This window comes from Euprymna scolopes, chromosome 46 (assembly GCF_053919585.1).
Source record: "Euprymna scolopes isolate OS-2025 chromosome 46, ASM5391958v1, whole genome shotgun sequence".
NCBI classification, from domain to species: Eukaryota; Metazoa; Mollusca; class Cephalopoda; order Sepiida; family Sepiolidae; genus Euprymna; species Euprymna scolopes.
The window spans coordinates 80,904,569-80,917,320 of record NC_136527.1 but is presented as its reverse complement, the minus strand read 5'-3'; the positions used below and the strand labels follow the sequence as shown (position 1 = coordinate 80,917,320).

The window sequence follows — 12,752 nt, the reverse complement described above, 5'->3', positions numbered from 1 at the left end:
AGATAATACAAATCAGAGTTATCTACCTTTACAAAACGAACACACATACACAAACTCTCTCTTTCTGTTGTGTAAATTAGTGTTACTGTTATATGATAATAAAAACAGGTAAAAATCAATTAATGTCACAGTGATATTTAGTTGCTGGATATTTACATCTTTGAAGTCTCGATAATAGCTAAAAAATAGAAAATTATGATAAAAAAATGGTAAAGAAAGGTTTTTACCATTTTTTGTGCATAATTAATGTCACAGTGATATTTAATTGGGTTGATTTTTACCATTGTTTTTAATCATTTTCGAGTTTTGAACGATTATCGAGACTCTAAACACACAGTAATAATAAACTATAAAAACGCACACATAAATAATGTGGGGGAGGGGTTCATTTACCAATTCTATACTTTCACCTTACAATTTAGTATTAAAAGATACCGTAATTAATTTGTTGGCCATTTTTTTTACAATTGACAAGAAGGAAATTGTGTTATAAAAACAATTATGAAAAAATGTTACCAAAGGCAATGAAAATAAATCTTTTGCTTACGTGGATAAGATTTTGGGTTTTTAACTCATTTTGAAGTGTTTATTCGGGTCGAAAAAACAACTAGAAATTAGCAGATATTTGTGAGTCGTGTCTTTGAAGTCTCGATAATCGCTCAAAAATTAGAAATTTAAACAAAAAAATGATAAAAATCAATTCAAATCATATTACAATAACATTTACTTATTTTTATTCATTTTCGAGTTTTGAACGATTATGGAGATCATTTTCTTCTATTAAGTTCACGTAAAATGAGCACCTACTTTATGTCCACCTTTTTATTGAGATCAAACTATTGTGGCCTGGTAGACCAACACAAAACATACCTTTAAAAATTTGTTTTCTTGGGGTTTTCTGGTGTGCTGAAAACGAATATCGCATTTAAAATTGGATCCGGAAACTAGTTTTCACGATACTGAAAAGATACTTAAATCGTATTTCCAAGTTTAATTAAAGTTTTGTGATATGTTTTTTTTTATTCAATTGTAAGGTTAAAGTACAGAATAGGTAAAAAACACTGTTCCCTCCCCATGTTAAGAATGGCTTTTTAAATAGTAACGTTATTATTTAAGCACGGAGCAATAAGTGTTTGTATTAAAGTGAAAGTGCACTAGTACGATTTTTTTTGTTTCTTTTCTCCAAAATATTTCGAATCTAACACACACATACATATTATAATAATAATAATAATAGAACACACACACACACACACACACGCACATATATATATACACACACGCAAACTAAATAAACACACATTAAAAATAAACTATAAAAACACACATCAAATAAAAAATATTAGAGACAAACAAATAACTATTCTATACTTTCACCTAACAATTTAATAAACAAACAAAAAATCAACTAAAAACGAAGGAAACAACCGGAAGTAAATTGGAAACACTAATCGTAAAGATAACCTCAAATAAAAAACAATTTTTAAATATTTTTTTTATTAAAAATTTAACGTAAAATGAGCACCCACTTTATGGCCACCTTGTTTTTGTTGGGGGGGGGCAACAATAAATAAAAAAAATATAAAAAACAACAAATAAAAAAATGTTAGACAAAAAACAAACAATTCTATACTTTCACCTAACAATTTTATAAACAAAAAAATTTCGACTAAAAACGAAGGAAACAACCGGAAGTAAATTGGAAACACTAATCGTAAAGATAACCACAAAAATAAAAAACAATAAAAACAATTTGTTAAAAAAATTTATGGATTTTCAAATAATTTTTAATAAAAACAAAATTTTATGAAAGTTACGAATAGACGAGAAACACAGAAACACACGAGAAAGAAAAAACAAAAATAAAAAATTATTTTTAATTTTTTTTTTTATTTTTCAATAAAAAATTTTAAAAATTTCGATTCCAAATTTTCCGTTTTTTTTGACTGAAACAAAAATTTTGTTTTTAAAAACAAAAATTGAAGGAAAATAAAATTTTCGTTTTTCTTCAAATTTTAACAAATTTTGTTTCGGAAAACAAAAAATTTCCATTTCATCACAAAAAAACATTTTTCCAAATTTGTTGAAATTAAAATCAAAAAAATTTATTTCTTTTTTCATCGAATTAATTTTTTTAAAATTCAAATCAAAACAAATTAATTCGTCATGAAATGAATTTGAATTTGAAAACCAAATCTTTTCATTAAAAAAATCAAAACGAATGCGGGAAAAAAAATTTGGATTAAAATTTGTTTCAATTTTAAAAACTTTTAATTTTTTACAATTTTTTGAAAATAAATTGATTTGATTTTTTTCATCCAAAACAAAAATTTGTTCGTTTTTTTCAAACAAAGAATAAAAATTTGTTTTCGTTTCCAAAAAATTTTTCAATTCAAAAAATGGAAAATGTTTTTTTCTTTTTAAAAACAATAAATTTTTGTTTCTTAATGAAAAACCACAAACGACAAAAATGTTTTCTTTCGAAAGAAAACAAAAGTCAAAAGGTTCGAATGATTCGTCGTTTGTGACAGAAAAAAAATGGAATTCAGTTTTTATTTCACCATTTTTTTTCATTTCAATCAGCGATTGATTGTTTTCATCGCAAACAAAAATATTTTCATCTTTTTCGTCGACGAAAATCGAACGTATAATTCGACCATTTTTTGCTTCTGGCAAATCGATTCGCTTTTCTTTGCGGATTTTTTGGATTTTCCTTCCAACATTTTCAAACGTGACGAATGCGTCATTTTCGTTTCGCAAAGAACAATCGATGGTTTTTTCGCGCCAATAATCAGGAAATTCAACAAAAATTTCATATTTCGTCTCCGTCGATGGCAAATCATGTCGAAAAACTGGACATTGTTTTTCCAACATTTGCATTCCACGGAAAGCTTCGCAATCTTCAAGATGTTTGCTGATCAAATGATCAGAATTCAGTTGCCATGTGGAAATTTCTTGGAGAATTTCATCGTTTTGTCGCTTCGTTCGATGACATTTCGCCAAAATTTCTTGCATTTTGTCATCGATTTGTTCAGTCAATCGCAAAGCGTCACGTTTCGCTTTTTCACAAATCGATTCGTATTCCGACCAGATTTGCACACGTTTTATCGCGCAGTCCGATTTGAATTCTTCAACAAATCGAAAAAGATTTTCCGTTGATTCATTCACTTCTTCTTCAAATGATGTCATTTTGTGCTCGAGGGTGGGGAACTGCTCCTTGCGTTTGACAATTTCATCGCGGACCCTTAACGGGGTCACATTCGTGCATGAGGTCATCGGGTCATTTACATGCGTAGCATAACATTTGTCGCAGTAACAATTGCAGCATCCTTCGCAAAACATCTCCAACTCTTTCTTGTGAAGATCGCAAGTGTTCTGCATCTTCATCACCAACGCAATTGCATCCGATCTTCGCATCGCATCCAAATCTTTGGAAATGTGGGTATTCTGAAATCTTTTGTGGTTTCGGATGCAATGGTTACACAAAAGCTTTCGGCATTCTCCGCACCAAAATTTTGCCACGGATGAAATGCCATCCTCCGAACACCAATCACAGTTGAACTCGGATGAAGAATTGAATTCTTGCAGCATCAATTCCTTTGCGATAATCGGGGAGACACCAAAGTCTTTCCAATCCACAAACTGCGCATGACACTTCGGACAAGTGCAGTTTGTGTTCGTTTCATCCAAAGTTTTTACAAAACACGACTGACATACGCTATGCAAACATGGCAAGCATTTCGATAGTCGGTTTAGTTGTTGTTCGCAGGCGACACATTGGTAAAGTTGCTCGAATTTATTGGAAGCCATTGTCAAACTGAAATAAAACAAAATAGAAAATGTATTAGATTTCACAATTAAACATCGTTTTAGACATTATATAGTTACACACACACACACACACACACACACACATATATATATATATAGAGAGAGAAAGAGAGAGAGAGAAAGAGAGAGAGAGAGACATAGAGAGATAAAGAGAGATAGAGATATATATATATATATATAAGAGAGAGAGATAGAGATATAGATAGAGTAAAAGTTAAAACAGGAACAATATCAACGAAAAAAAGGGGGTCACTAATCCCTTTTTTTATTTCGTATTTTTCCTCTGTTTACTTGCCTCCCCACGAGGGCAGAGATAGACACAAAGACGATTTTAAAAAGGGAATCTGCACTGAGACAACCAAAAAATTAAATTACCTCAGTCTAGAAGGATTTCTTTTTCTCTCACCAATGGCAAAAAAAAGATCAAGTGTAGTATCAAAAACCGATACTACACTTTCCTCCTGTAAATATATACAGCTGCTTATCCCCCCCCCCATGGTTTTTAGTTTAATTTTTTTTGCCGATTATTTTTATCGAATGGAAAGATTTAAAAAAAAAAGTCAATATTTAAATATTTGGTACTGTTGCATAATTTGACCCGGATTCTCGGGAATTCCCGTCAATCATCGGTTTGAGCCGATCGTTGCAACAGACGCAATTTAATTTCCCTCTCTCATCTATTTATCTATTGTGGCCACAAAGTCCGTGTTCAATTTAGTACTACGTTATAATTGAAAAGTGAACCCCCACGTGAAAGGTAATAATTTTTTTTTTTCACAACTTTTTTTTCATTGAAGTTTTTTTGGGGGGTGCCACAGAATTTTTTAATATATTTTTTTTAAGAAAATATGTAAAAATATTTTCATAAAAATCGTCAATTGTATAGGAAAATTTTTTTTATTTTTTTCATGAAAATTTAATATTTTATTTTTATATATTTTTTTGTTTGTTGAAACAATTTTTAATAAAACATTTTTTTTTTATTTTGTAACTTGTTTTCTCATTAAAACTGTTTTACTATTTTTTAACATTTTTTTTTTCAAAGAAACATTTGCAACCGACATTTCCAGAAAAACGGGATTTAAACTGCATTTAAACTTTAATAAATCCAAAACAATTCATGAATCGGACACGTAATCGCCTTAAAAAGGTAAAATCTCTATTTTAAACAAACGTTTTAAATTGGAAAAAAAAATTCAGACAAACATTAAAAAGGGGGGGGGTAAAATATTTCTACTTTTTTTTCATGTAAAAATAAATAGAATTAAAATGAACAAAAAATAATTTGTCGTCGATGAAAAATATTTCAATCAATTTTTCATCTAAATGTAATATTTTGAAAAAATTTACTTACATTTTTTTTTAATTAATTTAATATGTTGTGGATTGTTTTTTAAACCATTTCTTTGCAACAGTTCAGTTAATGGTGTCACAAAAAGATGAGACACGTGATAATTTGAAGCAATTTGATTGGATGATCGTTTATATGACGTGGCTATTTCGTTTAATGCAGTTAAAGAGAAGGGAGGAGAAACAGGAATAGGCGAAGGAAGGGGGAAGGAGTAAGAAAAAGACGGAGGGGCAGAGAGGGAAATAAAAAGACGAAAGGGAGAGAAAGACAGAGAGAGAGAGAGTAAGCGTGAGAGAGAGAGAGAGAGAAAAAGAAAGAGAGAGAGAGAGAAAAAAAGAGAGAGAGGTCAAGTTGACATGACTGTTTCAATAGTTTAATATAAATATATATATAAACAGGGTAAGGGGGAGAGATAGAATGAAGGGCAATATTAAATAATTCACTTTTTAAATAGTTTTTAAATAACACAAATATATATATATATATATATATATATATATATATATATATATATATATATATATATATATATATATATATATATATTTGTGTTATTTAAAAACTATTTAAAAAGTGAATTATTTACAAATATTTTCACTATAAAAAGACTTGGCTTCAGAAGGAGTGATACGACTTTGCACCCGTCTCTCAGTGCCCCGCCCCCTCTTCCCCCGACCTTAGTCCGCTGTAGTACAGCGGAGCGGCGGCGCTGTACGTCGAGAACATCACCAACATGACCTCCCACAACACCACAGGGAGCCTTGTCGCTGCCATCCGCCGAGTATTCCGGCCGGCGCTTGTTGAAAAGGCATGCTCCCAGCTCCGGACCTGTATCGAGACGGAGATTGAGGCTGAAGGCGGTTACATTGAATATATATCAACTCTACTACATAACAAAGTCACCTGGTTTTTTCAAATAAAGCTGTAGTGTCGTTTTTCACTTTTATCGTTCCACCCTGTGTATATATTTGAGCACAAGAATAAAAAGACCTTTAAAATAACAAGGTTTGATTCACTCACATTTAGTATAAGTAGGTAAATGTGCATTTCAGGTGCGTAACTTTTTTGTAAAAAATTTTAACACCAAGTTTTTTTTAAATTTTGAGAATTTAAAGTGGGGGATCAATTTCGTATACAAAGTTAATGTAAATTGATCTCCTATTTCCCGGCCGTTTCACAGTTTTTAACCAATTAGACAAATTATCCACTAACCCTAAGTCTGGGTGACAAGGTTGTAAAACATTAGACCCTCCCCCACTCTTAAAATGCACAACATTAGTAAAAATAGCAGAAAGAAAAACAAACTATTGGTTTAGAATTTAAAGTCGGTGATAAGTACACCATTTTTACTGACTTAAAACGACAATGGCCCGAAAATCCGTGATCATTTTACATTTAATTTCTAAATTAAAAAATTATTCTTCCTCTTAATTTTTTTCTTCTCGTCTTTAAGGATTTTGACACGTAACCGCCTAAAAATGTAGAATCTTAATTTGATCAGAAGGTTTTAATCTAGCATACAAATATTGAGGGACAATTTTAATAATTTTCTTTTTAATTATTCAGATTTTTATCGATTAAAACATTTGAAGATCATCAAATTTTTCGTTTATAAAAACATTTTTATTTTCTAAATTATTTTTAACGTAAACAAAAAAGCTGATTGTTAAGAAATCGATTTTTAAATGTGGTTTTAATCGAAACACAACAATAATTACATACTTGTCATGTCGAAAATAGTAATATATCCAAAAATTACGAAAATTCATCTAGTACAACAACTGCTATTGTGTTTTTAGAAAATAAAATATATATCGCTATCGGTAAATATGAAACGCCAGCCATTACAGTATCGGAAAGGGGGATAAGTGCAGTCCCCGTATTCGCAATGCTCAATGTGTTCACATCTAGGGAAAATGCTATATCACTCAATATTTTGTAAAAATTATGGTCAATGTCATGATTCTTTCTAACTCCAAAAAACCTTTATTGGTTTTCAGGGATGCTAAAAACGAATATAACGGTTAAAATGTCACAGAGAATGAGCTTTCATGATATGAAAAATTACGTTTTAGAAAAGTGAGGATCACATTTTTATATAAATCCCCGGGTTTGTATTACTGTAAACAGATTCGAAAAAGTTGTCGAAAAACAAAAATATAACAAATAAATGTTATAAAAGACAAGATAAGTTAATTTTCTACCAAACTGAATATATTTTTTGTGTCTTTATTCAATGTAACATTTTTATTTAGCTCGAAAAACATGCAGTGTTTACCGGTGGAAAATTCAAAATGGCGCCCGACTCTCTCTTTAACACGGTAAGTTTGGGAAAAGGTGTTGTAAATAATAAACTAGACAACATACCATTAAAAAAACACCGAATATATGTCAACTTATGTCACGGTAACATATATTGAGCAAATTTCGAACAGTATTTTGTCTAATCTATTATTTATTACATCTTATCCCCAACTTATCGTGTTAAAGAGAGAATTGGGCGCCATTTTTAATTTTCCAATACATCGGTAAATACTGTATGGTTTTCGAACTGAATAAACATGTTAAACTGAATAAAAACACGAAAATTATATCCAGTTTGGTAGAAAAGTAACTTATTTTGCCTTTGATAACATTTATTTGTTATATATTTGTTTTTTGACAACTTTTTCGAATCTATGTGTACAGTAATACAACCCCCCCAAAAAAGCTTACATGCAATCCTAAAAAAAACAAACAAACAATAAAAACAAAATCACTAGGTGGCCATAAAGTGGGTGTTCATTTTACGTTTAATTTTGTAACCTGAATATTTTACAGTCGTCTTTCATTTTAAATGTCAAAATTATTAATTTATATCGAAAAGTTATCCCCACTTTTGAAAAAAAAATTTTTTTTGTTCATATCATAAGACTATTTCTCTGCACTATTTTTAAATGTTGTATTCGTTTTTAGCAACCCCGAAAACTTAGTCTACATTGTAATTTTTTTTTTTGGAAGTGGGAAAGAATTTTGACATTGACTAAAATTTTCTATTTGATGAATTTTCGTAATTTTGGAATATTTTACTATTTTCGACATGACAAGTATTGTTGTTTTTACTGAAAACAATTTTTTTAAAAACTCGATCTGTCGACAAAAAAAAAAAAAAAAAAATATCCAAAAAGGCATGTTTATTTTAGCCCTAAAAGTCCCAGAGGGATGCGAACCAGAATTTTGCCGGGGTCACCCATACAGAATTTATATTAAAAACAATGGCCTTCAAATTTTGAGTTCAAACGTTATGGGGCGAAAAGTGTCATTTTGGGGCATTTCTGAACTCTTTTGAGCCCCTGGGGAAGCCGAATCGCAGTGTCAATGGATAACGGTGCAGCTTCAGGCCTTAATACATGCATATTTGAGTTGACCACCGTGTAAAACATCTATATAGTCAGACATATCAAGTTTTTGTTGAGAAATATGAAAAAAAAAGAGCCACAAAAAGGGGCGTTTTTAGCACTGAAAGTCTCCGGGGATGCGAACCAGAATTTTGCCAGGGTCACCCATACTGGATTTATATTAAGGGCAATGTCAAGTTTCTGAAAAAAATTAATGGATGGATCAAAAGTTATGGGGCAAAATGTGTCATTTTGGGGCCATTTACGGGCATTTTTTTACCACTTTTGAGTCCCTGAGGACGCAATGTGAATTTTCGCAAAAAAAGATTTTACTGTGCACATGTATTTAGTGAAATACAATTTGTGGCAAAATTTTGGGTAAAACTAATGGACGGTTATCTGGCAATCGTCCGGACTAACGGACGGACGTCACTGAAAACATAGGTCTCTCTCCGATAAATCGGGGGACCAATATATGGTGCTTAAATGACAATCATTAAAAATTAATATACAATATTTTGAAATAATATTATACTCACATTTAAAAAAAACCCCTGAAAATTGAGCAATTCGATTACAAAAAAATATAATTAGCTAAAAAATATGGTGCTTGAATGACAATCATTAAAAATTAATATACAATATTTTGAAATAATATTATACTCACATTTAAAAAAAAACCCTGAAAATTGAACAATTCGATTACAAAAAAATATAATTAGCTAAAAAATATGGTGCTTGAATGACAATCATTAAAAATTAATATATAATATTTGGAGATAATATTTATACTCACATTTTTTATAAAGCAGGTTACGATTTTCGTTGATGTGGAATTTCAAGCAGGAAACTATAAAACGTTCTTGTTAATATCAATTAACGGAGAATGTGAGCCAAGCCTGGACTTTTCTTGTTTTATAGGAATAAAAAATGTGACGTCAGAATATGATAGCGATTTGATTGGATAAACAAACCAGGATGTTCTGTTCAATTTCTGAGAAAAAAAGCCGATAAATATGGGTTTCTAGGAATTCTAACACCCACTTACATTACAAAAAAAAAAAAAGAGTAAGAGTGAGAGGCAACGGAGAGAGAAGGAAGACAAAGAGTCGTTTAATGCAGAAATATTCATTGATTTTGTTGAGTCATACATTATGAAATGAGAACAAACAATCTGAACATACGTCCACAAATATTCTAAAGATACGTCCATTTTGTCTGCGCGTTTATCAATGAAAATTCCATTTTAAAGGCTCAAATGCGCATAGCCTGACGATTCCCTACAGGCATTAAACGCGTAGATTACGTATAACTTAATTGTCATATATATTTTATCTACCATATATTTTTTGTTTTATTTTACTTCAGCCAAAGTTCTCAGAAACCAAGTGGCCCACAACCTGGAGGTAACACTTGAACTCTGTATGAGATACATAGATATTCGAATGTTCCATTAAAGTTCTTTATCTTTCAAACACTGATTTATTAAAGAAATTGAGAACATAATTTGTCTCTCCCCAATTAACCATTTTTATATATTGTAGTATATCTTTCATTTTGGTATCTTGGTCTTACTTGATTTCATCGCAAGAATTTATCTAGTCTGGTGGAGTATCCAGCTTCGTGCTGTTACTTAAGGTAACATCATTTGGAGAAGGTGCACCATTCCTCGTAAAAGATAATGTGAGTCAGCCATAGTAAGGAGATCTTATTTGGGCAGCGAATACTATGTTTTTTTTTGAATATTTAGTCAGGGTTTACTTCTATGGAAAAAGTATCCTCATGCCAGGTTGTCCTGAAAAACCACTGTACAGAGAGACCTAAGGCACTCGAGGACAGTTTCTAGTAGGCATTCAAGTTCTCTCCAGTAGGTATTCAACAAAGTAGATAAAATATCACAAATGATAAACATTCAGCAATATTTTTACATTTTTACACACACACGCACACACACACACACACACACACACACACACACACATATATATATATATATATATATATATATATATATATATATATATATAGGGTTTGTATTACTGTAAACATAGATTCGAAAAAGTTGTCAAAAAACAAATATATAACAAATAAATATTATCAAAGGCAAGATAAGTTACTTTTCTACCAAACTGGATATATTTTTTTGTGTTTTTATTCAATGTAACATGTTTATTCAGCTCGAAAAACATACAGTGTTTACCGATGTATTGGAAAATTCAAGATGGCGTCTGGCTCTCTTTAACACGGTAAGTTTGGGAAAAGGTGTTATAAATAAAAAACTAGACAAAATACGGTTAAACAAACGCCGAATATATGTCAACCTATGTAACGAGAACATTTAACAGTATTTTAGCGAGTTTTTTATTTATAATACCTTTTCCGAATCTTACCGTGTTAAAGAGAGAGTCAGACGCCATCTTTAATTTTCCAACACATCGGTAAACACTGTATGTTTTTCGAACTGAATAAACATGTTACATTGAATAAAAACACAAAAAATATATCCAGTTTGGTAGAAAAGTAACTCATCTTGCCTTTGATAACATTTATTTGTTATATATTTGTTTTTTGACAACTTTTTCGAATCTATGTGTACAGTAATACAAACCCTATATATATATACATATATATATATATATATATATATATATATATATATATATATATATACACACACACATAAGTTATTCATAAGGTGCTGATTGATAAAAATTCTGAAATATTTGAAAATATTTTAAAAACGGATGAAATATGAAACTGCAGTAAAGTTTAAAAATAACCATAATTTATTATACACACACACACACACATAAACATACACACACATAAACATACACACACATAGACACACACAGATTATTTATAAGGTGCTAAGGATTACAAGTCAGGAATATTTGAAAGTATTTTCGAAAACGGATGAACCATGAAACTGCAGTAAAGTTAAAAAATAAGCATAATTTATTATACACACACACGCACATACACATACACACACACACACATACACACACAGATGATTCATAAGGTGCTAAGGATTACAAGTCAGGAATATTTGAAAATAGTTTCGAAAACGGATGAACCATGAAACTGCAGTAAAGTTAAAAATAAGCATAATTTATTATACCCCCCCACACACGTATATATATATATATACACACACTCTTACACATACACATATATTATTCATAAGGTGCTGATTGATAAAAATTCGGGAATATTTGAAAATATTTTAAAAACGGATGAACCATGAAACTGCAGTAAAGTTAAAAAATAACCATAATTTATTATACACACACATACACACATACACACATACACACACACACATATAATTCATAAGGTGCTAAAGGATTACAAGTCAGGAATACTTGAAAATATTTTCAAAACCGGATGAACCATGAAACTGCAGTAAAGTTTAAAAATAACCATAATTTATTATACACACACACATACACACACATACATACACAGACATACACACATACACATACATACTCACACATACACATACACACACAAACACATACACACATACACACACACATACACACACAGATTATTCATAAGGTGCTAAGGATTACAAGTCAGGAATATTTGAAAGTATTTTCAAAAACGGATGAACCATGAAACTGCAGTAAAGTTTAAAAATAAGCATAATTTATTATACACACACATAAACATACACACATACACACACATACACACAAACACATACGCACACACACACATAAACATACACACACATACACACAAACACATACACATATACACGCACACACATAAACATACACACATACACACACATACACATACACACATATACACACACACACACTCACACACATACACCCACAGATTATTCATAAAGTGCTAATGATAACAAGTCAGGAATATTTGAAAATATTTTCGAAAAAGGATGAAACATGAAACTGCAGTCAAGTTTAAAAACAAGTCAGAGTCCTTACGGCAGAGTGGGGTGTATCCAGGCATGTTAAAGTAGTTGGACGGGATGGAGAAATGTAGGTTAGATTACTTAGTGCTAAGATATCCGGGGTGTTTGTTAGGAGAAATGCTTCAACATCATTTAAATTAGTTCTAAGCCCACGAATGTTCGTAAATACAAGCCTCAAGAGAGGAGACAGGTTGGGATATCTGTTCCGGATCGGGATCTGATCGTCTACTTTAAACATCTG

The 12,752-nt window shown here is 30.8% G+C and overlaps 1 long non-coding RNA gene across 1 annotated transcript; it reads right to left on the bottom strand.

Moving 5' to 3' along the window:
• Positions 1–1,870: 1,870 nt before the first annotated feature.
• LOC145270678 (uncharacterized) lies at positions 1,871–10,011 on the bottom strand. Its single transcript, XR_013865507.1, has 2 exons — positions 9,356–10,011; positions 1,871–3,817 (listed from the first exon to the last, which is right to left on the bottom strand). It is a non-coding gene; the product is annotated as an uncharacterized LOC145270678 (long non-coding RNA).
• Between the last annotated feature and the right edge of the window lie 2,741 nt (positions 10,012–12,752).